The 21,506-nt window shown below is 40.1% G+C and overlaps 1 protein-coding gene and 1 long non-coding RNA gene across 8 annotated transcripts in view; one reads left to right on the forward strand and one right to left on the reverse strand.

Annotated features, from left to right (window-relative positions):
• LOC135205792 (inositol polyphosphate 5-phosphatase E-like) overlaps positions 1-21,506 on the reverse strand; it is a 633,907-nt gene that overhangs the window by 430,433 nt on the left and 181,968 nt on the right. The window lies entirely within an intron of this gene.
• On the forward strand, positions 6,074-9,189 carry LOC135205781 (uncharacterized). 3 transcript variants are annotated; one of them, XR_010312606.1, is made up of 7 exons: positions 6,074-6,107; positions 6,247-6,339; positions 6,467-6,562; positions 6,674-6,742; positions 6,844-6,983; positions 7,129-7,211; positions 7,340-7,464. It is a non-coding gene; the product is annotated as an uncharacterized LOC135205781 (long non-coding RNA). The 3 variants fall into 3 exon arrangements; XR_010312608.1 differs by lacking the exon at positions 7,340-7,464 and adding an exon at positions 8,832-9,189 and having other exon boundaries at positions 6,844-7,211; XR_010312603.1 differs by having other exon boundaries at positions 6,844-7,211.

Raw genomic sequence — 21,506 nt, forward strand, 5'->3', positions numbered from 1 at the left:
TCAATTATTTTTTTTGTATTCTACATAACATTGCGCACATGTTCATATATAAAACTTTATGTAACGGCTAATTTAAAATGGTGCAAACATTACGACCATCGGACGAAAGAATTTATGATTTTTTTTTTAAGAGTTACCGCGCGGACGTAAGGAAAATGTTTTTTTTTTCCATAAATTCACCATAAATCAAAATATTGTGCTAGAGACTTCCAATTTGTTGCAAAATGAAGGTAAATGATTGAATATTACTAGAATATAAGTGTTTTAGCTTACAATTGCGTTTTTTGACCATTTCGGTAGTCAAAGTTGACCGAAGGTTGAAATTTTGGCAAATCGTTATTTATACGAAAATATTTCAAAACTGATAAAAGCTAAAACCATGGGTTGTTTTTGGTTGTATTGTGCATGAAATTGCACACATTTTCATATATAAAACTTTATGTAATGGCTAATTTAAAATGTGCAAACATTACGACAATCGCACGAAAAAATTTATGATTTTTTCGGAAGAGTTACCGCACGGACGTAAGGAAAAAGTTTTTTTTCATAAATTCACCATAAATCGAAATATTGGGCTAGAGACTTCCAATTTGTTGCAAAATGAAGGTAAATGATTGAATATTACTAGAATATAAGAGTTTTAGCTTACGATAGTGTTTTTCGACCATATTGGTAGAGTCAAAGTTGACCAAAGGTTGAAATTTTGGCACTTATCGTTATTTATATGAAATTATTTCAAAACTGATAAAAGCTACAATCATGAGTATTTTTTGGGTATGTTCTACATGAAATTGCGCACATTTCCATATATAATACTTCATGTAACGGCTAATTTAAAATGGTGCAAAATTTATGTCAATGTGACGAAATAATTTCTGAGATGTGTCACTGATACTTTTTAGTGCGATGAGAAAGAAATTCGCGCGTGCGCGCCTGCGTAACGATTGTAAACAAAACAACGCCTTGATTCGTGAGCTCCCAGCATCCCCCAAGGCGCGTGATTCGAAAGTTTTCACCTGGTAGGCATATAAGTATTTTTCCGTGAATTTTTAAAAAAACTTTTTTTATCGATTTTTTATCGACGTACCATAGGTCCAATCGGCACCCAACAGACAATTTATGTCGACGTTTAATACGTCCAATCGGTGTTAAAGGGTTAATGTAGAATGTGAGAAGAGAAAAGGGCATTGTCTGTTTGAAGCAGGAAAATAGCTGTCACCACTTGAGGCCACATGGTTCCAATTTTTTTTTTTTTTTCCTAAGCAATCATGTGTCGCTTGTGACTTGTTTCAGATTTGTGTCTTTGTCGAGAAACCACATGAAGAACTGCATCATCATTTGTAAGATCGTTCTGTTCTGCCTAAAACATTTCACATACATCTGATACCTTTCATTTCATGTAAGTAGTTAGAAATGTTTTTGTATTGAAAACTATTTAATATTACTGGTAAATTAACTCTTATATATCTCGATTTGTCAAAGAGAATTTGTTGACTTGTAAGTACTTTAATTTTGAAGTGGAAAGTTTGTGACGTCACTCAAGGAAATCACGAAACTTAATTTCATTCGAGAAAATTCCATAATCATATCTTTTACATTAAAAGACTTTTATTGTCTTAAATCATGTAATAATAAATGTTTTTATGATTGTAATTCCACTTTCTCTCTACTTATTGTTTTGAAAGAGAATTTTTACGATGTTAGCAGTCTCTCATTCCCAAAATCATTCGCCCAACCATTTTAGGGCAAGGTCCACTGACCAGTTTCCATACAAAGAGAGAGTAAATATGTCATTCTGAGATTTGAACTGTGGCATAGGAAGGTCATTATCTCCTCCTCCCCTATCTCTCTCCTGTGCAAGATTTTTTTAGACTTGACATAAATATAAAGATTTTATACTTGGTGGTAGGTCACTCATAAATTTCAGATTTGGTATTTATTAAGAGTTATTGAATATTTCTGAGTGCTTATTGTGAAATCAGAACAGACATTGTAAAAGTGCGTAATGGCGCTTTTTATTTTTTAGAATATTATGGTGAATGTTTTTGAGTACTTTGGTGAATTTTGGAATTTAGTGAATTATTGGAGCAAGCTGCAGCAGAAACATAATTGGTACCATGGTAATGTGTTATTAAGAGTATTGAGTTGCAACTTAAAAACATATTTACAGTGATTTGGTGAAACTATTTCAAACATATTTACAGTGATTTGGTGAAACTATTTCAATTTTTACACTGCATATTTTTAATCAAGTTCTGTTTATTTCTTTTGAAGTGATTTTTTTGTGCATTTATCCATTTTTCTTATTAAAGTGATTTTTTGTGCATTTATCCATTTTTCTTGTTGAATTGTATTTTTTATATATTCTGTGTGATTAATGCTTAGTGTTTTTGCAATTTTGGCATTTTCCACAATTATCTGTTTTCATTTACATTCACAATTTGCTTAACTTAATTGTTTTCATTAATTAATCATTGCATATTTAATTAAATTTAATGCTTGTGAATTAATTTGCATTTACTTAGAATTCTTTTCTAGTTTTATTGTTGTTTTGCATTGTGAATTAATTTCCCCAAATTTTAGTTATTACCTAATACTTTTGAATTTCAATTGGATTAATTAATTTTCTTAATTTTTGTGATAAATTACTTTTTATTTAATTTTACTTAGTATTTGATTCAAGAATTGATTAAACTTTGTGTTGTTTACAAGTAACAGTAACTTTCCCTGAGAATGTGAATTTCACTTATAAACTTTGAGTTTGATAATAAATTTTTGTATTAAAAATTTTTTTTTTTACCGGAATATTTACTTTTGTTTATGTAGAAATAAAGAGTGGTAGTTGTGCTGTTTTCCTTCAATTTAATTGGAGTGAGTCAGAACCAGGTAAGTACTTAAACTTTTAGAACCAGAGAAATATTTAGACTTTTAAACACTTAATTTAATTACATATAAGATTACCTCGCACCTGTTTTAATGAACTTAGTCTGATTTCCTGCAATACTGATAAATTGTTTAAGGAATCACTGTTGCCTTTAGAGTATTCAGTTGTATTTTACCTGTGATGAAGGTTTGGGTGTCTGGCCGTTGTGATTGATAAGTGTAGTAACCAGATACTTGGCACTTTGTCACAATATATATATATATATATATATATATATATATATATATATATATATATACACAGGCGGTCCCCGCTTACGACGGTTCCGGCTTACGACGTTCCGAGGTTACGACGCTTTTTCTTAAATATTCAATGGAAATTCCGTCCTGGGTTACGACGCTTGTTCCGAGGTTACGACGCTGACGCTTCCGACGCTCCGAGTTAACGACGCTTTTAAAAAACGCATGCTATGATAAAAATCCTTTATAGTTTAGCACAGTACATAATAAAAATATGTTTTTGGTTACATTACAACAAAAATTTTGAGGTTATGATGATTTTTGACACTTTTTTTTTCGTATTTTTTGAATTTTTTTACTGACGCCGCATATGCGGAACTAGTTTGCGGGCGAATGAATACACTAGCTTGGGATGCGCAGTTTAAAACAGTCCAAAGCGCAATATAATGAAAAAATCATTGCTTGTTTCCAGTACATAATTAAAAAAACTAAGTTTCTGGTTAGATTACAACACAAATGCCAAGGTTACGACGTTTTGTATGCTTTTTAACGATACCTCATATGCAGAACTAGTTTTGAGCGGAGGTGCATAAATTTAATTAACGCTATTAAACTGTATGGTAAATGACCGAACAACGACCTCGGACGGTCGAGGACGCCAAGCGTAACAATACGAAAGGACGCCACTTCAATCGCGTGCCTGCCTGCATTCCACTAGGTTGTGTGCTGAGACGTTGCTGAAATTCCTTGCCATTTTCGCTAATTTACAATGGCTCCTAAACGCCAAAGTACTTCCTCCGATGATAGTTCATCCAAGAAGAGGAAGGTCATCACGATGGAGGTCAAATATGACGTGATAAAGCGTTCGGAGAAGGGAGAAACTAACACCGAAATAGGCCGTTCTTTAGGCTTGAGCAGGACCACGGTGGTAACCATTGTGAAGGATAAGGAACGTATTCTGAAGCACGTTAAGGATGCTGCACCGATGAATGGTCAACGGTGATAAACGAGAAGCAACGTAGCCAGAGCATTGTTGAAATGGAGAAATTGCTCATGATCTGGCTGGAGGACCAGAACCAGCGACGTGTTCCGGTGAGCTTAAGTGTGGATCCAGGAGAAGGCTAGAGCGCTGCATGAGGCAGTAGTGAAAAAGTTTGGCGAAGGCAGTGCTGGTGGTGAATTTTCCGCGAGTAGAGGTTGGTTTAACCGTTTTAAGGCTCGTGCAAATTTGCATAATGTGAAGCTGCAAGGTGAAGCTGCTAGTGCTGATAGCGAAGCAGCAGAAAGTTTTCCAGGTGGTTTGGCTGAGATAATTAAGGATGGTGGTTACACGGCTGACCAAGTCTTTAATGTGGATGACGACGATTATTTTGGAAAAGAATGCCAAATCGAACGTACCTTTCCAAGGAGGAGAAGTCAGCACCTGGCCATAAAGCTGGAAAGGAGCGACTGACTTTGCTGTTTGGGGCCAATGCAAGTGGTGATTTGAAACTGAAGCCCTTGCTGGTGTATTTGGCCGAGAATCCAGGGCTTTCAAGGGCATTTTCAAGAGTCAACTCCCTGTGATTTGGAAATCTAACAAGAAGGCGTGGGTTACCTTAATGGTCTTCGAAGATTGGTTCAATGACCATTTCGTGCCAGCAGTGGAGCGGTATTTGACTTCGAAGGGTCTGCCTTTTAAGGCCCTCTTAGTCCTGGACAATGCCCCTGGTCACCCTTCAAATTTGAGCGACATGCATCCTAATGTGAAGGTGGTGTACCTCCCACCCAATACCACATCGCTGATACAGCCAATGGACCAGGAGTAATAGCAAATTTCAAGGCTTACTACCTTAGAAGGACCATACGTGTTGCTTTGCGGGGCCATAGAAGCTAACAAGGAGTTGACACTGAAGCAATTCTGGAAGGGCTACAACATTGCAGATGCAGTGAAGAACATTGCAAGTGCTTGGGACGAGGTGAAGACGACCACTTTAAATGGGGCCTGGAGGAAACTGTGTCCACAGTTTGTGCACAGTTTTGAAGGCTTTGACCAGGCAGAAGACGTCGAGACTGTGACGAGGAAGATCGTAGGGCTAAGCAAGAGGCTGCAACTAGATCTTGAACCTGATGATGTAACAGAGCTGCTGGCTTCCCATGGAGAGGAATTGTCTGCAGAGGACTTACTAGAACTTGAACAACAAATGATTGAGGAAGAGGAGGCGGCACCAGAGCCAAAACCCAGGTCATTAACTGTGAAAGGCTTGTCAGAGGGTTTTACTCATCTGGAGAGAGCCTTGGCTTCTTTTGAGGCAGAAGACCCTAACGTTTCTAGGTTTGACAAAATCAAGAGAGGAATCATGGATTTGGTGACTTTCTACAAGGAGACCCTGAAGGAGAAGCAGACGAAGAGAAGTGTGCAGTCCAGGCTTGACACTTTCTTTCACAAGTCTCCAGTACCACCACCTCCCACTCCTAGTCCTGGTAAGGAATTCTGAACTGTTTTACTAATTTATGTGTTTACATAGTGTACATATTAAAATGTGTTAATTTTTTAATGTAACAACTACTAAATGTAAGAGTATAAATTGTAACTTCATTAATTTTCATCATTTGTAATTTTATTGCAGAAGTGGTGGACAGTTCCAGATCCCCCTGTACTACCTGTGACAGTTCCAGATCTCCCTGTACTACCTGTGACAGTTCCAGATCTCCCTGTACTACCTGTGACAGTTCCAGATCCCCCTGTACCTGGACCCTCTGTATCAGCCCGCCCACCTGCACGTGTACAACCAGGTAAGCAATTTCATTTTTCTCATTTTCATGTTGGAAATTGTTTACACCCTACATACATTCGTACACTAACTTACATAGTGGTACAATGTGTTTGATGTTGCATAACCTTATTATTATTTTTTTTTTCCATTTCAGACCCCTTTGATAGTGACAGTGACCCAGATGACCCTGAGCCTTCCATGGTTTTGATGCCTCGCCCTATACATCAGGTAAGGAATCCTTAACCTTAACAAATTTGTATAAAATGTTTTATAAATTGCTAATAGAAATTTTGATTAAAGTGTACATATGCTACAATTACATACATCCACCTTATAATATATTTATGTACCCTATCATTCTTTCCAGATGTAGATGTTCCCTCATCAGTTGATACAAGTATCACCTCCCCAGAGCCCAAATCAGTTGATACGAGTAGTATCACCTCTCCCATTCCTTCAGGTAAAAGAATTCTTCATTTTTATATTATTGAACATACGTATTACACACTACATATGTCAAACAGTAATAACATGTGCAGTAGTTACAGTGTAGTAACTATCATTTTATATATTTTTTATCATTCCAGACTCCCAAGCACCTGCCCATCCCACTCCATAGCCCAGCCACCCACTCTCATGTACCATATGACCATCCCAGTAAGCAAGCCAACCACTAGAATTTGGTAAGGACAGTTTTTTTTATTAATGTTTTAATATTACATATGTAATAACCATGTTATGTATGTAACATACATACTATAATCATATGTACTACTATTACATTATCATTCCAGACTGGCATGCACCTGTGACTTACATAAACCAGACCTCTACATAGCCTACATGTCTTCATTTTGCTGGAGGTAAGGAATTCTCAGTTGTGTTTAATGTTTGCATACGTACAATAAATTTTGTACACCTAAGTGGTTACATACTGTCCTTTAATATTAATTCTTCATTCCAGACTGCCCATCATCCTAGCCTGTTATCTGTGATAAAGCACACTGAAGTTAGGTTTGGAATGCATCCTTATCATGAATGCTCTACACCTCCACCTCCATCTCCCACAACCTAGGTAACAGCTTTGAGACTCACTAAAAGTTGGTAAGTTATGTAAGGAATTTCTAAATTAAGTTTTATACTACATGTTATATGTGATATTAAACCACTGTATGGTGCATATTACTGTATGTAACTTACTATGCATAGAGTACTTACTGACATACTAATTATTTTTTGTACATTCCAGAACCCCCTGAATGATGTAGGCTATGGGGCCACATAAGACTTTGTCCATCCAGGGTTACATTGAAAGACAACTTTAAACTAAAGGTAAGGAATTAATTAACATACATTAACTCTTTTAGTACTCTTGATATATCTACAGTAATTAACATATGCATTCACAACTTTCTGTAGTGTATATTTTGTACACTAATTTTGTTACTTTTTCCTTCCAGAACCAACATTTTTCACACAACTCCAGGTTGTTACTACAAGTGTCATCAAGGGATAACTACTACAAGTAGAAGCACCATTTTTGGATGGAAAAACCCTTCAGGAAAGTATACGTATCACATGTAACATGTAGTGTAACAAAGTATGAACAGTAAGGTTTTTACATACAGTAGTAACATATTACATACGTACATAACTTTTTTTACAGGAATTTCCAACCAAGTTTGATTATGTACATATGTACATGTTATAAACCACTGTACGTATGGTTACTGTATGTAATTCTACTAAACATACATAACATGACTTAACTTTGATACTTTTTTGGTACATTCCAGAAAACCAGGACCCCCTCCATGATGCAGGCTATGGGCCACATAAAACTTTGTCCAGGGTTACTACATAACATAGAACGACAACTGTAAACTATGTACTACTGTACTAAAGGTAAGGAATTATACATAGTACATATAGTAAACATACATTAAGTGACCAAGATCTCTCACATGGGATAAGTGATCAAGGTCCCTCATGGAATTACATACATACTGTACACCCCCTGTGCCTGAACATGGGGGTGTGTAGACCAATCATTTACAATATTAAATTAAACCGAACTGTAATGGGTGCATATTACCTGTATGTAACACTTTACTATTGCATAGAGTACTTACTGACAAAATTATCTTTTGTACATTCCAGAACCCCCACCACCTGAATGATGTAGGCTATGGGGGTGGCCAACATAAGACTTTGTCCATCCAGGGTTAACATTGAACGAGAAACTTTTAAACTAAAGGTAAGGAAATTATTAAAATTTAACTACAATTAAACTAAGTTTTATACATGTTATATATAGGGTGATATTAAAACCACTGTCAGTGGGTGCATATTACTGTATGTAACTTAACTAGCCATATAGTACTTACTGACAAAATTCTCTTTTTGTTACATTCCAAAGAACCCCCTGAATGATGTAGGGCTATAGGGGCCCACATAAGAACTTTGTGTCCCATCCCAGGGTTACCATTGAACGAGAACTTTAAAACTAAAGGTAAGGAAACATTAATTAAACATACATTAACTAAGTTTTATACATGTTTATATTATGTGAATTAAATTAAAACCACGTTATGGTGCATATTACTGTATGTAAACTTACTATGCATAGAGTAGACTTCTACATTTTACTGACATACTAATTATTTTTTGTGCATCCATTCCACCCCCCGAACCCCCTGAATGATGGTAGGCTTATGGGGCCACATAAGGGGACTTTGTCCATTCCAGGGTTTACATTGAAAAGGACAACTTTTAAACTAACAGGTAAGGAATTAATTCACATACATTAACTTTTTTACTCTTGATATAACTCAAAGTAAGGAATTAATTAACATACATTAACTCTTTTACTCTTGATATCTATAATTTACATATTGTATTCAGGACTTGTGTAGTATTTTGTACTAATTGTGTTATACTTTTACCTTCCAGAGCTACCAGACTGGGATTTTAGTGTATCAAGGATCTAACAAAGTGTGCAATGCATGTGTATACGTATACAGTGACAGTGTTTAGTGTATACCCTAAGGATTAAGTGTAGTGTACATTGTGCTTTTTAGTGTCACAAGAGTTTAATAAAGAATTATACCTTCAAGAACCATCCTTTGCCATTGGAATAACCACACTACACATCATGCAATCTACTTGCATGTCACACAGGTAAGGTCTCTAACTTTTTCTTAGTTTAAGGCATATTTCCAAGTGTCGTTCCGGCTTACGACGATTTTCGGCTTACGACGCGCCTCAAGAACGGAACCCCCGTCGTAACCCGGGGACTGCCTGTATATATTATATATATATATATATATATAAAATGAAATAAAAGGCCCATAAAACATTATTTGAACATTGTAACATCAAAATTTTTGAAAGTAAATTGTATTTCTCCTACCTATACAAACCTGAGGTCCTTTACATTAGGAATTACTTTCAGCATGGTCAGGTAGTAAATACCGTCTGGTACGCTGATAGGCCTGCCTGCCCGGATGTAAACACTCCACTTTGCCTTTAGGCCCAGGTTTCAGATTGAGGGGTGCAATGAGGTGGGCATTAATGTAAAGGACCTCAGGTTTGTATAGTTAAGAAAAATACAACTTACTTTCAAAAATTGTGATTTGTTCCTACACAATATACAAACCCTCAGTTCTTTGCATTAGGAAGACTCACTGATTGGTGGGCATAATGTGAGCGAGCCTCTAGAACTGACTAGAGTTCAGCACACCTGTGCTATTCCTCCTGGTTGTATGAGCGATGAGGAGTGCCCTGTCTCTGACAACTTGATCGGAATATAGGAACTGCTTGATCAAGAGTCAGACTTCTGGACCTTTTCGAAATGAGTGACAAATCGAGACTCAACCGAAAAAAGGCTGGGAAGAAAATTTAGAGTCGGAAGCATTTATGCAAAGTTCTGGGAAAGGTTTGCATTATTGTCAGTCTCCTTCCTCCTCTTACTAGAGGAAGGAGCGGGATTGGTTATATGATTCCGATAAGAAAAATAGAAATGGAACTCGATGTGCAAGTTTACCGTATCAACTGCCCGACCAGCAAGTGTACGTTCAAGTCCTATCTTCAACCTGAAGGATGAGGAGTAGAAGGACGAGGAGGGGAAGGTGGAGAGGACAGTCACTCTCGCATCCTTATTGCCTCTAGAACCACATAGGCGAGATGCAACTTTTCCTCTTGACAGAGCTGGGTAAGCAAACACAACTTGTGAGCATCCACCACTGGAAAATAGGTTTCAAGGACCAGTGGGCAGACCTGAAGGAAAAAAAGATGTGGTCATAATGAGACCGCACATATCTTCCGATCTGACACATTCTTCAGAGTAATGAAAAGTACCCAGACACTGGCACTGCTTGCTCTCTGAGAGAGCAAACACTGGACGTATCCAAATGCAGCGAAGTTCCTCAAGATCCTTGAAGGATGAGGAGTAGAAGGGCGAGAAGGGGAAGGTGGAGAGGCCAGTCACTCTCACATCCTTCTTACCTCGAGAACCACACACCATAGGTGAAATGCAACTTTTCCTCTTGACAAAGCTGGTTAAGTTAAGACAACTTGCAAGCATCCAAAACCGTTCCAAGGAAAATAGGTTTCAAGTACCTGTGGGTAGACCCGAAGGAAGAAAGATATAAATGTGGTCGTAAAGAGACTGCATCTATCTTCCGATCCGCCATATTCTTCGGAGTGATGAGAAGTACCCAGCCACTGGCACTGCTTGCTCTCTGAGAGAGCAAACAGTGGACATATCCAACTGCAGGGAAGTTCCTCACGATCTTGAAAGACTCGGAGGAACGCATGTCATTAGACACTTTTGTATTGGAAGTCAGCAATGAATAAAGATATCGATACTCAATCCTTCTTAGGTACAGTAACACACCAATAAGACAAAGTAATGACTGACTTGGATCAACCAATACAAAGTGCAAGGGGCAGGAGATCATGAAGGTTTTGGACTCATCAACAGATGCCAATTGATTGCACATCCCAGACGTAATAACAAAATGACACCCCGCGGTTTAAAGGTAGATGCTGAGAAGGAACCATGCAAATCGTCTATCTTGTTCGCCAACGATATTGAGAGGCGAGGTAACGATTCTCGCGAGGCGTGCAAATTAGACGATCAAATGCCTTCTAGAGACCGAGGTTCCTCTGATGGCAAGACAGAATTTTCTCAGCAATATTTGAATCTCAACCAAGGAGAAACAATACTACTTTTTGAATGACTAAGGTGAATGTGGATCTACATCTTCACAGCTGAATCAGAGAGAATTGAACTCTCATGATACTGATTATAGAAAAAGTCCTAGCGAAGATGGCTCTAATCCCTGGTGTTTCATAGAAGACTGAAAAAGTTATTCCACTATTTTATTGGTGCTCGGCGAGAAAGTCGGAGTTTGCAATGAGGCGAAGAGTCTTTCAGTAATGAAAACACATGGATTGTACTGCCTGAATAACTGCTTCTTGTGGGTTGGATCAGGGAGGAATTTTCTATTTACTCTAGAAGCAGAGCTAGTCTGGCAAGGAACAGGCGAAGTCTTCCATTATTCATTTTCAATTCGGGGTGAACACAAAATAATTGAACAGCTTACAAATTAGAAAATGTATGTTAGAAGACAAAACACAAATTGTCTGAAGAAAATCATTGTGTGTCATCGCAGAGGCCGATGGGGCAGGTGTGATGGAACAGAAGACTAGCACAAACTTCTGTTATACTGTGGGGTAAACAGAATGATGATAATGAGTCTAATGAGATATATGTGAAAATTCTCACAATGGCAAATGTCGAGCGTGAGACATGGGCCTTATGCGAGAATTCCAAGCCAACCAGAGACCCAAGTCTGTGATTGCCGGGCAGAGAGATTCAAACTGGTAGTTAATCCTCAATGGAGGAGAAACATTATTAATAAGAATAGAATCTCACAGCGAAGTGCAGCATTCTGCCCCTCGCACAACTCTTACACTGAGTTGCCTGATAGTGCATTCCATGACGGAATGCGGAATGTGTTCGACTATAACCATTGAGTGTAAATATATGCACTCGAGCATCTGCATTTTAACAACAATGGGAGGGAAAGAAACCCTCTTGTTTGGTGATAATGCAAACGTTGCCATGTCGTTAGCAACCAATACCATTAGTCATCTGAAAATCAAAACTGGATTGATTGAATAATTGATTGGGAGTTATCTGGCATCACAACTACCAGGGTCACTGACGCCAAAATACTAAATATGATCTTTTCACTTTTATAATATATTAAACATAAGTCAAAATAACATTTTGCTAAAAACAATATATGTAATTTGATTAAAAAAAAGAAAAAAAGAAAAAACTAAAAATAAATATATAAATAAAAATTTTTCTGATAAGAATTGTTAATCAATTTGATCACAACAGCTTAACTTAAAAAAAGAGGAATATACTAAGATAGCACAGCTGTCAAATATACATATTTGATAAGACCAGCTTCTTTGATAAAAGAAATAACGTTATTATAATATACTGTATATGCTTTCTCCCAACAGTTTTACCATGCTATAATTACCACCTGCTTCACTACTGTATAATAAAAAATTATTCCTAAGTTCCACTAGACTGGGACATTCAACCAGCAAATGCCTAACGGTTAGTGGAACTAAGCAATCGTCACAGAAGGGCTCATTCTCCCCATCCATCAGATAGCCGAGTGTTAAGCGCGTATGGCCAATACATAATCTACACAATACAACATCTCACTTCCTTAGTATTACATCATATTTCCAAGGGTATGTCTGACTAGTGATTTCTTTTGTTTTATTAGGGCCTACTCTGTCCCACTGAAGTGCCCATAAATCCTGGATGGATTTCCATATATCATAGACTGTATCACGATATGGAACAGGCCATTTTCTTGTCCGCCTCTTTGTTTCCTGACATGTTCACATGGGCAGGAACCCAACAAAAAGAAACAATACTGCCTCTATACTGGCGCAAGAACATCTACTGCAAGATCTTCAACACCAAGGAATGATCAGTATTGAAGACTTCCAGGGACTGTACGGCACTTTTAGAGTCACAAAATATTGTGTAGCTACACACAAGGAGTGTTGCAATATGTTCCAGTGCTACTAAGATGCCATACAATTCAGTTGTAAAGTTTGAGGCAACTGAAGGAAGCACACCTCTTCAGTTAAAAGATTCACTAAAAACCCCATAACCAACGCCAGCACTGGGTTTGGAACCATCAGTAAATATACATAAAACTTGTATCTATATGCTCTGATGCATGCTCTAAAAATATTGCCCTCATTTCCTCATCAGATTTATCTCTCTTTGCTCCACTGAAGTACCTGCAGAATTTCACATCGAGTAACCTCCAGACAGGAGTACTAAGATACACAAAAGGAACTATGGGAAATTTTTAAATATTTGTATCCTCTAAAATCTTTTTCAATTCTATCGCTAAAAGGAGTGGAATACCTTGGATGACTTTCACAAAAACCGTTAAAAATATTTCTATTTGCCACAGCAAATAGCCAGAGATTTGGGGAGTCTTTGCACTCTAAACCAGTACCGAAGTAATGATGACTGGCGATAGAGTTCAAAGGTCATCTCTCCTGCATCAACTAGCAAACTAGATATTGGTAACAAACGGAAAGCTCCTGTGGCTATACGAATACCTGAATGATGCACTGAATCTAAAATTTTTAAGTTAGATGAGGAAGCTGAAGAATATACTTCACAACCGTATGACAGCTTTGATAAGATTAAGGATTTATGAAGCTTTAGTAAAAGATTTCTATCAGCTCCCAAACTGGTGTGAGAAAGCACCTTCAAGATGTGTAGAGCTCCTAGGCTCTTTGCTTTTATATGTTTGATATGGGGGACCCAAGTCAATCTACTGTCAAAAACTAGGCCTAAGAAGTATGCTTGTTCTGCACATGGGATTCTACGGCCATACAAATAGAGGTCTGGATCAGGATGCACTCCCCTGATCCGACAGAAGTGGACAGCAGTAGCCTTGCTTACAGAGATTTTAAAACCCTGTTTCTCAGCCAAACTTACTATTTTATTTATTGTTAATTGTAACTTTCTTTAAGCTACAGACATCCTGGTGGCAGCAAAGGACATTGACAAGTCATCCACAAACAGTGTTAAACCTCTCTTGGAATAACAGCTGCAACACTTTTATGGCCAGAGCAAAAAGTGTTACACTGAGAACACTGCCCTGGGGAACACCTTCTTGGCACCTTTTCTCTGATAAAGTACTGCCAACTTTAACTTTAAAATACCTACGATGCAAAAACGATTTCTCAAATGAAGTTAGTTTGCCTCGTAGACCACCATTATGTATAGTCTTGAGAATCCCATGTCTCCAAGCAGTGTCGCATGCCTTTTCTATTGATAATACTGATAATAACAAGTTTTGTGTTCTTTGAAATGTGTTTAAACATTTCGTAAGGAATCTCATCTGAACCAGGGGCAATGTGCTTGCTTCTAGCTAACGCAGAGTCAAATTCCCTTTCAGAAAAAGGCTTATTATATGATTCGGCTTTCTCTGATGAAAAGCCAAGCACCTGTTGTTCTTCCATTATTCTGAAATGATGTCCCGGCAAACTCTGATTTTTCAGAGACTAGATCGAAGTGTTGAGAAAACATATTACTATTTTCTGTGGCATCAGTGACATGATTATTATTCACTGAAAGTACTGGAAGAGGATTGGGTGTAAATTTACCCTAAGTTTTTCTTATTTTCTTTCAAATGCTGCAGTTAATAGAGGATACATACCCTGCCCATGCTTGTCTTCTGGAAGCTCTCATAGCTTTTCGAAATTGTGCCCTACACTGTTTGTAAATTATGACATTGTCCACGGTGCAATGTCTACGGCACCTGGGCAATGATGACCTTGTAGCTCCGTGCAACAGACTTAAGTCTTCTGACCGCCAGGGTACTGGCTGTCTCCTGAATAGTCCTTCAGTTCATGGAATCAAGTGTAGGCCTGCAGTATGGAATGTTCCATTGAGTAGATCAATGGCATCATCTACAATTGAAAAATCTTTAGCATCCCCCTCCAACTCACTCAAATCTTTGAATTTTCTTCAATTTGCTTTCTCTAAGCACCATCATGGTGATCTTGGGATATGTGGACCATCATTGGTGTCAATTACAATTGGAGAATGGTCACTGGTATGCCAGTCATCACTTGTTCTCCAACTAAAATCAACAATGCAGTTGGAGCTACATATTGAAAGGTTGATGCAAGAGACGGTGCCTGTCTGAATGTGATCATGGGTAGGTTCTCTAGTATTAAGAAGACCTATATCTTCATTTTCTATTAAGGGGACCGTCCGCTATGGCGGATGACATGTCAACTTGAAAAAATAAAAAACCGAGTTATTACTTGTATCTATGCAGAAACATGCCGTGCATGCTTTCCAGAAGTTTCAGCATATTATTTTCACAAATAATGAAGATATAGCGGTTTTTAAATGATGACGTCATCGTAACTGCGTCGTCTGTATGACTTGAGTTTGACAGAATCGTTTTTGCGTGTTTATTTTTGCATATATACAGCGATTTTTTAAGATTTTTTTCGAAATTCTCATACATCTGGTAGCAATGAAAGGTACTGTGACACTGGGTGAGAAGCGAGCTGCTCAGAGCGGTTATTTATAGGCGAGACTCGGAGAATGACTCAGTTACGCCACAGACGTCAAAGCAGTTACACGCACGTAGGCACTTGCGTTTGGTTACTAGCTATTTACGTTGTTTTTATAACTTCTTAGTGAACTTATAGCAATGCCGAAGTTACCTAAGATCAAGAAGGCTACTCAGCAACTATGGCTAGCAAAATTAGCGAAGGCCAGGAGTGTGCTGAAAGAAAAACACGAAAATCAATTGTTTTCAGCTGCCCTCATTGTCTCATGTCTCGCCGTCAACATCATTATCTGGTGTCACGCTGAGGGTATTAACACCACTTTTAGGGATAGGACCACGATCCTTGATGTAGAACTCAACAATAAAAGTACAAATAAAGTAATTATAATAATGTTGTTTTGACTTTTATAAGAAAAAAGCAAAAATTTACATAGCAACTCTTTGGGAGCTCATAACACAAAAACATACTTATGCGCATGTCGGTAACCATTACTCGGTTATTTATTATCCAATTTTAGAGAGAAAGATATCATTGGAAAGAGGAATAAAAATACCATAATTCTGTGTGACAGAATTTTGATTTCTTTTTTTTCTTTTTTTTTAGAAAAAAAATTCATAAAAAATAAAAAAATTAAAAATAAAAATTCTGTCACACAGAATTGTTCCGTATAAATAAGAAGTTTTTATGGTATATGTTTTCAATACAACTGATGTCATATTAGCGGAGAAAACTCTACCAATTATTTTTTTTTAAATCATGATTTTTGCTAATAAAACGAAAAGTTTTTGATCAAATGACTTGAAATTTTTATATGATGAAGCATGCACGGCATGTTTCTGCACAGATACAAGTAATAACTCGATTTTTTATTTTTTCAAGTTGACATGTCATCCGCCATAGCGGACGGTCCCCTTAAAGATGCCATCATATTCCCTTTTTGGTTTGATGTTACATCTCCCCATAATGGATGTCTACTATTGAAGTCACCAAGTAGAAGAAATGGCTCTGGTAGTTGCTGCATCAAGTATATTAAGTTCTCTTGGGAGACATGGCTATTGGGTGGAATGTAAAGGGAACATATAGTATACTGCCCCCTTAAATTAATTTGTACAGCCACAGCTTGAAGTGGAGTATTTAGTTTCAATTGATATTGTGAAGAATCTCGATGGATGTAGATGAGGGATCCACCGTGATTTCCCACTTCTAGATCAAATCTAGTTCTGTAGCGAACATATTCCCAAGGACAAGGGGTATATTCACCCTGTAAACATATATCTACAGGGGAGTGCTCATACATCAAAAGCTTTACTTCCTCATACTTTGCTCACAGTCCCTGACAGTTCCACTGAATAATGGAAGTGAATTTATTCATGTTTGGTACCAATATTATGGTTCCTTTTTACAAAACTGGGAGAGCTCTTTTTCTACTAGGGGGAGGCATTTTAATGGATAGTTTTGTTGACTTCTTGGGTAGAGTTATCCCCTTTGTAGAGCCAACATCTTTTCCTTCAATGTCTTTGACACTGAAGGTTTTTTAGTTTCTTCACTGTCCATCTCTATCGAGATGGAGAGAGCAGAGGTGTTCTCTAAAGAGACCACCTCAAGTGTCTTTGTATTGCTGGCTACTGCCAGCTCTGCCTCTAACGATGCAGAAGTACCAGTGAGGACTGGCACCGGGGGACCTGCATCTGCTGGTTTGCCCTCTAAAGAGGAGTTTGCACCAACAGAAGCTGGCACCAGACCAGCAACCACTGGTCCTGCCTTCAAAGAGGCAGATCGTGGAGGATGTATCTCAACTGACACTTCAATTTTACTCAGTTCCATACTTGTGTCTTTCTTGATGGTTCTAGTGAACCTTGTCTTTACATTCTCATCATCAATTGACTCGAATGATTCAGTTAGCCATCTTTTTAATGATTCTTTATTTGATTCTCCTTTAGTGCTCCTAACTTGAGTTTTTTTATTTGTCTCTTTCTTTTGGTTTCTTAATTTTGCTACAACAGAAGCAAAACTTAGACCGGGTCTTACAATCTTTGCTTTGGCTCTCTCTCGTGCTTCCTTAAATGTTGATCTTTCTATTACTCTGACTGCTTGGATTTCTTTTTCGAGTAAATATACATCACACTGTTGTGATGATGATGCATGTCCCTCACCACAGTGAACACATTTAGGTTCCCTGGTGCACATACCATGCTCATCTTCTCCACAGTTGACACAGACTGCAGGATTTTCTTGCAATTATTGGCAATGGAAACACCTTCTGGGTCTCAGGATGTACAACTTTATCTCAAACCTATACCAGGCTGCAGAGACATATTCTGGAAGTCTTAAAGTATCAAATGTCAATATTATGGTAGGCTGAGGTATTCTATTATTATCAACCTTCTTTGACATCCTATCCACCTTTATTACACCATGGTCTTTTAATTCTATAAGAAGTCTGTACTCAGAGAAAGCCATCAACTGAGGGGCATAAACCCTTGCTGGAGTTCAGGCTGAAGTGAGAAGTGCACTCAACCGTAACTCCCGCAAGGTCTGACAATCCTGTCAACTTAATGCTCTCTTCTGGGGAGATGCTTTCTACTAGGAGCATATTACCATTTTGGGGTGTTATTTTTGGTTGTCTGCCACAACATTTCACGATTTTCCTGTGTACTTGAAATATGTCTATATTGTCACCTTCAAGCAGAACATCTCCAGCTTCCTGTTGTCGCGTGTCACGAAAAGGTCCAGCATGGGCCTCCCCCAAATCTGGAAAAGCCTGTCTGCCCCCACTTGATGAAGGGACCACTCTGTGCCTAAGATCTGATCCCAGTGACTGAGTTTGTCTGCGACCACGTTCCATTTCCCTGGGATATACCTGGCTGAGAGCTCTACCGAATTGCTGATTTCCCACTAGTGAAGCTCGACAGTCAAGGCATGAAGTTGCTGAGAAACTAGGCCTCCCTGTCTGTTCACGTAGGCTACCACCGTGGTGTTGTCCGACATGAGAACGACAGAGTGACCCTCTACCATCCCCCGAAACTCCTTCAGACCCAAGAAAGCTGCCTTCAACTCCAAGACGTTGATATGCTACTGCTTGTCCTCCAAACCCCAAACGCCTGAGGCGATGATGTCGCCTAAATGCGCGCCCCAACCTGCGAGGGAGGTGTCCGAGAACAGAAGGAAGTCCGGAGGGAGAGAATGCAGAGGGACGCCCTTCAATTGATTCTGGTTGTCCAACCACCAACGAAGGTCTTCTCTCACTTCCAAAGATAGTGGGACCATAAACAGGGGAGAGTCCCCTGCCGGAGACCAGAATTCCCCCAGTCTCCATTGCAGAGACCGAAGATGAAGACGCCCATGAGGGACCAGCCTCTCCAGGGAAGATAGCACTCCCAGAAGAACCTGCCACTGATGAGCTGACTGATGCAACTTTGATAGGAAGTTGTGCACCATAGCCCGCAAAATCTCCAGTCTCTGATCCGATGGGAAAACTCTTGCCACTGTTGTACTGATGACCATGCCCAGGTAGAGAATCCTTTGAGTGGGTACGAGGTTCAACTTTTCCTGGTTGACTAATATGACCAGGTCCAGACAGAACCGAAGAAGATGATCCCTGTCTTGCAGCAGCTTCTCCCTGGAAACTGCCAAGACCAACCAATCGTCGAGGTACCTCTGCAGCAAACGGATCCCCTGAGCATGGGCCCAACTTGACACGAGATAGAAGACCCTTGTGAACACTTGAGGGGCTGTCGTCAACCCGAAGCACAAGACTTTGAACTCGAAGATCTTGTCAGCCAGAGAGAAGCGAAGGAACTTCCTGGACGTGGGATGAACTGGGATTTGGAAGTATGCGTCCTTCAAGTCTATCGACAGCAAGAAGTTGCCTTCCTTCACGGACGGCTGCCAACACCGAGCGCGGGGTCTCCATTTTGAACCGTGTCTTCCTAATGAAGCGATTCAAGGTGGATAAGTCGATCACAGGCCTCCATCCTCCCGACACCTTGGGCACCAAGAAGATGTGACTGTAAAACCCCGGGGACGGATGCACTACTTCCGCTATCGCATCCTTGTCCAGTATTTTCTGCACTTCCTCCCGAAGAGCCAAGAACTTCAGAGAATCTGGGGGATACGTCTTCCTGAGCTGCAGCTTGTCTGACAGAGGAGGAGAGAAGTCAAATGGTAACAGGTATCCCACCTGAAGGACATCTACCACTCACTTCTCCGCCCCGTAACTCTGCTACTTGGCCCAATGACCAGCCAGGCATCCCCCCACCCGTGGCGCAGAAGAGGGAGAAGCGCCCAACCTACTGACGGCCCCCTTGACCTCTTCCCCTGGGGGCCCTTCTTGGTTTAAAGGAACGAGAGCGAAAGGGGCGTTGATCCTGAGACTTGGGCTGTGTCGAACGGGAAGGCCCGACCAAACTCGAGGGCCTCGATGGCCTACCAGGCAACAATCTTCTCGATTGCTGCTGGACCGGGGGAGGAGGAGGGGCGAGACGTCTCCGAGGGCGGGACTCTGATTTAGACACGGCTTGGTGCACCAGTCGGTCCTTGGTGTCAGCCCGACGTCGGTCTATCGCACTTTTTGAGTTCTGTCCGTGGAAACAAAAATTGCGACTCCAACAGATCACCGTTCCTCAAGGCCAGCAAAGACTCAGTGTCGAAAGACCTCTCCATCCTAGACAAAGCCGCATCCCTCCTAACCAGAAGAAGATTAGCCCATCAATTGGCACTGAGGTGAGCCAAATAAGAAAACGCCTTGCCCCCGGACTGCAAAAGACTGGCAAGCGAGGTGGCACTCACCAACCCTTCAGAGGACCTGTCAGAAGCTATCTTGGCAATCACCAGCTATCTTGGCAATCACCACAGACCAGAGGTCCAGCCAAGAAACTGTCTGCAACATGGAGGCCGCCGTAGAATCCAAAGCTAAGGCGTCTTGCAGAGATAAGGATGGAGCCACTGACCTCACCTGTTCCAAAGTCAAACCCGGCTTCAGGCGAATGACGTCTGGGTTAAGGTGGTGTGACAACAAAAATGCAGAGCTAGTAGCATAGTACTTCCTATGTCTTGTGAGAGGTGGGGGTAGTAGTTTGGTAGAGCTTCTAGAGCGAAGTGAACCGTCCCGGTCAGAAACAGAGGCGTTAACCTTCTGCAAGACCGACTGAACGTGCCCAGACAACGGCAGCTCAAGAGATGATTTGGGGTCCTGAGTAGCTCCCACCAAGGCTTCCAAGCAAGAAGGAGTGTAAGACAACCGAGCTGAGTCTTACTTTCCAAATTGTTGAACCAACGAATGAGATCAACAACTTCCAAAAAGGAAGGCAGAAACTCCTGCGTGTCCCCCTCTTCCTGCTCTGGCACCGGCAACCAACGACGAGAAGGATGTGTAGGCTCTTCTAACGCGCCTTCTTTGCCAAAATTCACAGAAGAGTTAGTAGTCAAACAGTCTGAAACCCTTACTAACCTACCTGGGCTGGGTCCAAGCGTCAGCCTCCGAGACGGACCCACTGTAACGTTAGGCACATCACTTACCTCAACAGGTGACTCCAGACGTCCATGAACATACACGGGCCTGGCGGTCGTACGTATGTGAGATGGGGGGGAAACATGAGCACTCGAGATTGACGGAGAATCCCTTATAGTGGAAGTCTTGGAAGCACCAGCTAGAGAGGCAAGTAAACACTCCGGCTGCACCACCTTCGTGCTCACTACCTTTGACCTCTTGACAGGTGCCTTCATATCTTACGGTGACGAATAGGCCTTTGAGAAGAAGGAGCACTACCATCACGTGCACGGACAGGGGAGGTTGCAACACGCTCGTGACGTGCAAGGACGGAAGGGGGGGTGGGGTGGTTGCACATACGAGATTCGGCGGCGAAGCAACCCCTGCAGAACATACATCACTAACACTGCCCGAAACCACAGCACTCTCGGGAACACGTCCATGCTGTTCCTCCCTCGGCGAAGGAAGGGAAAAGTCCTTGG

Source organism: Macrobrachium nipponense, chromosome 11, assembly GCF_015104395.2.
Source record: "Macrobrachium nipponense isolate FS-2020 chromosome 11, ASM1510439v2, whole genome shotgun sequence".
In the NCBI taxonomy this organism is placed as follows: Eukaryota; Metazoa; Arthropoda; class Malacostraca; order Decapoda; family Palaemonidae; genus Macrobrachium; species Macrobrachium nipponense.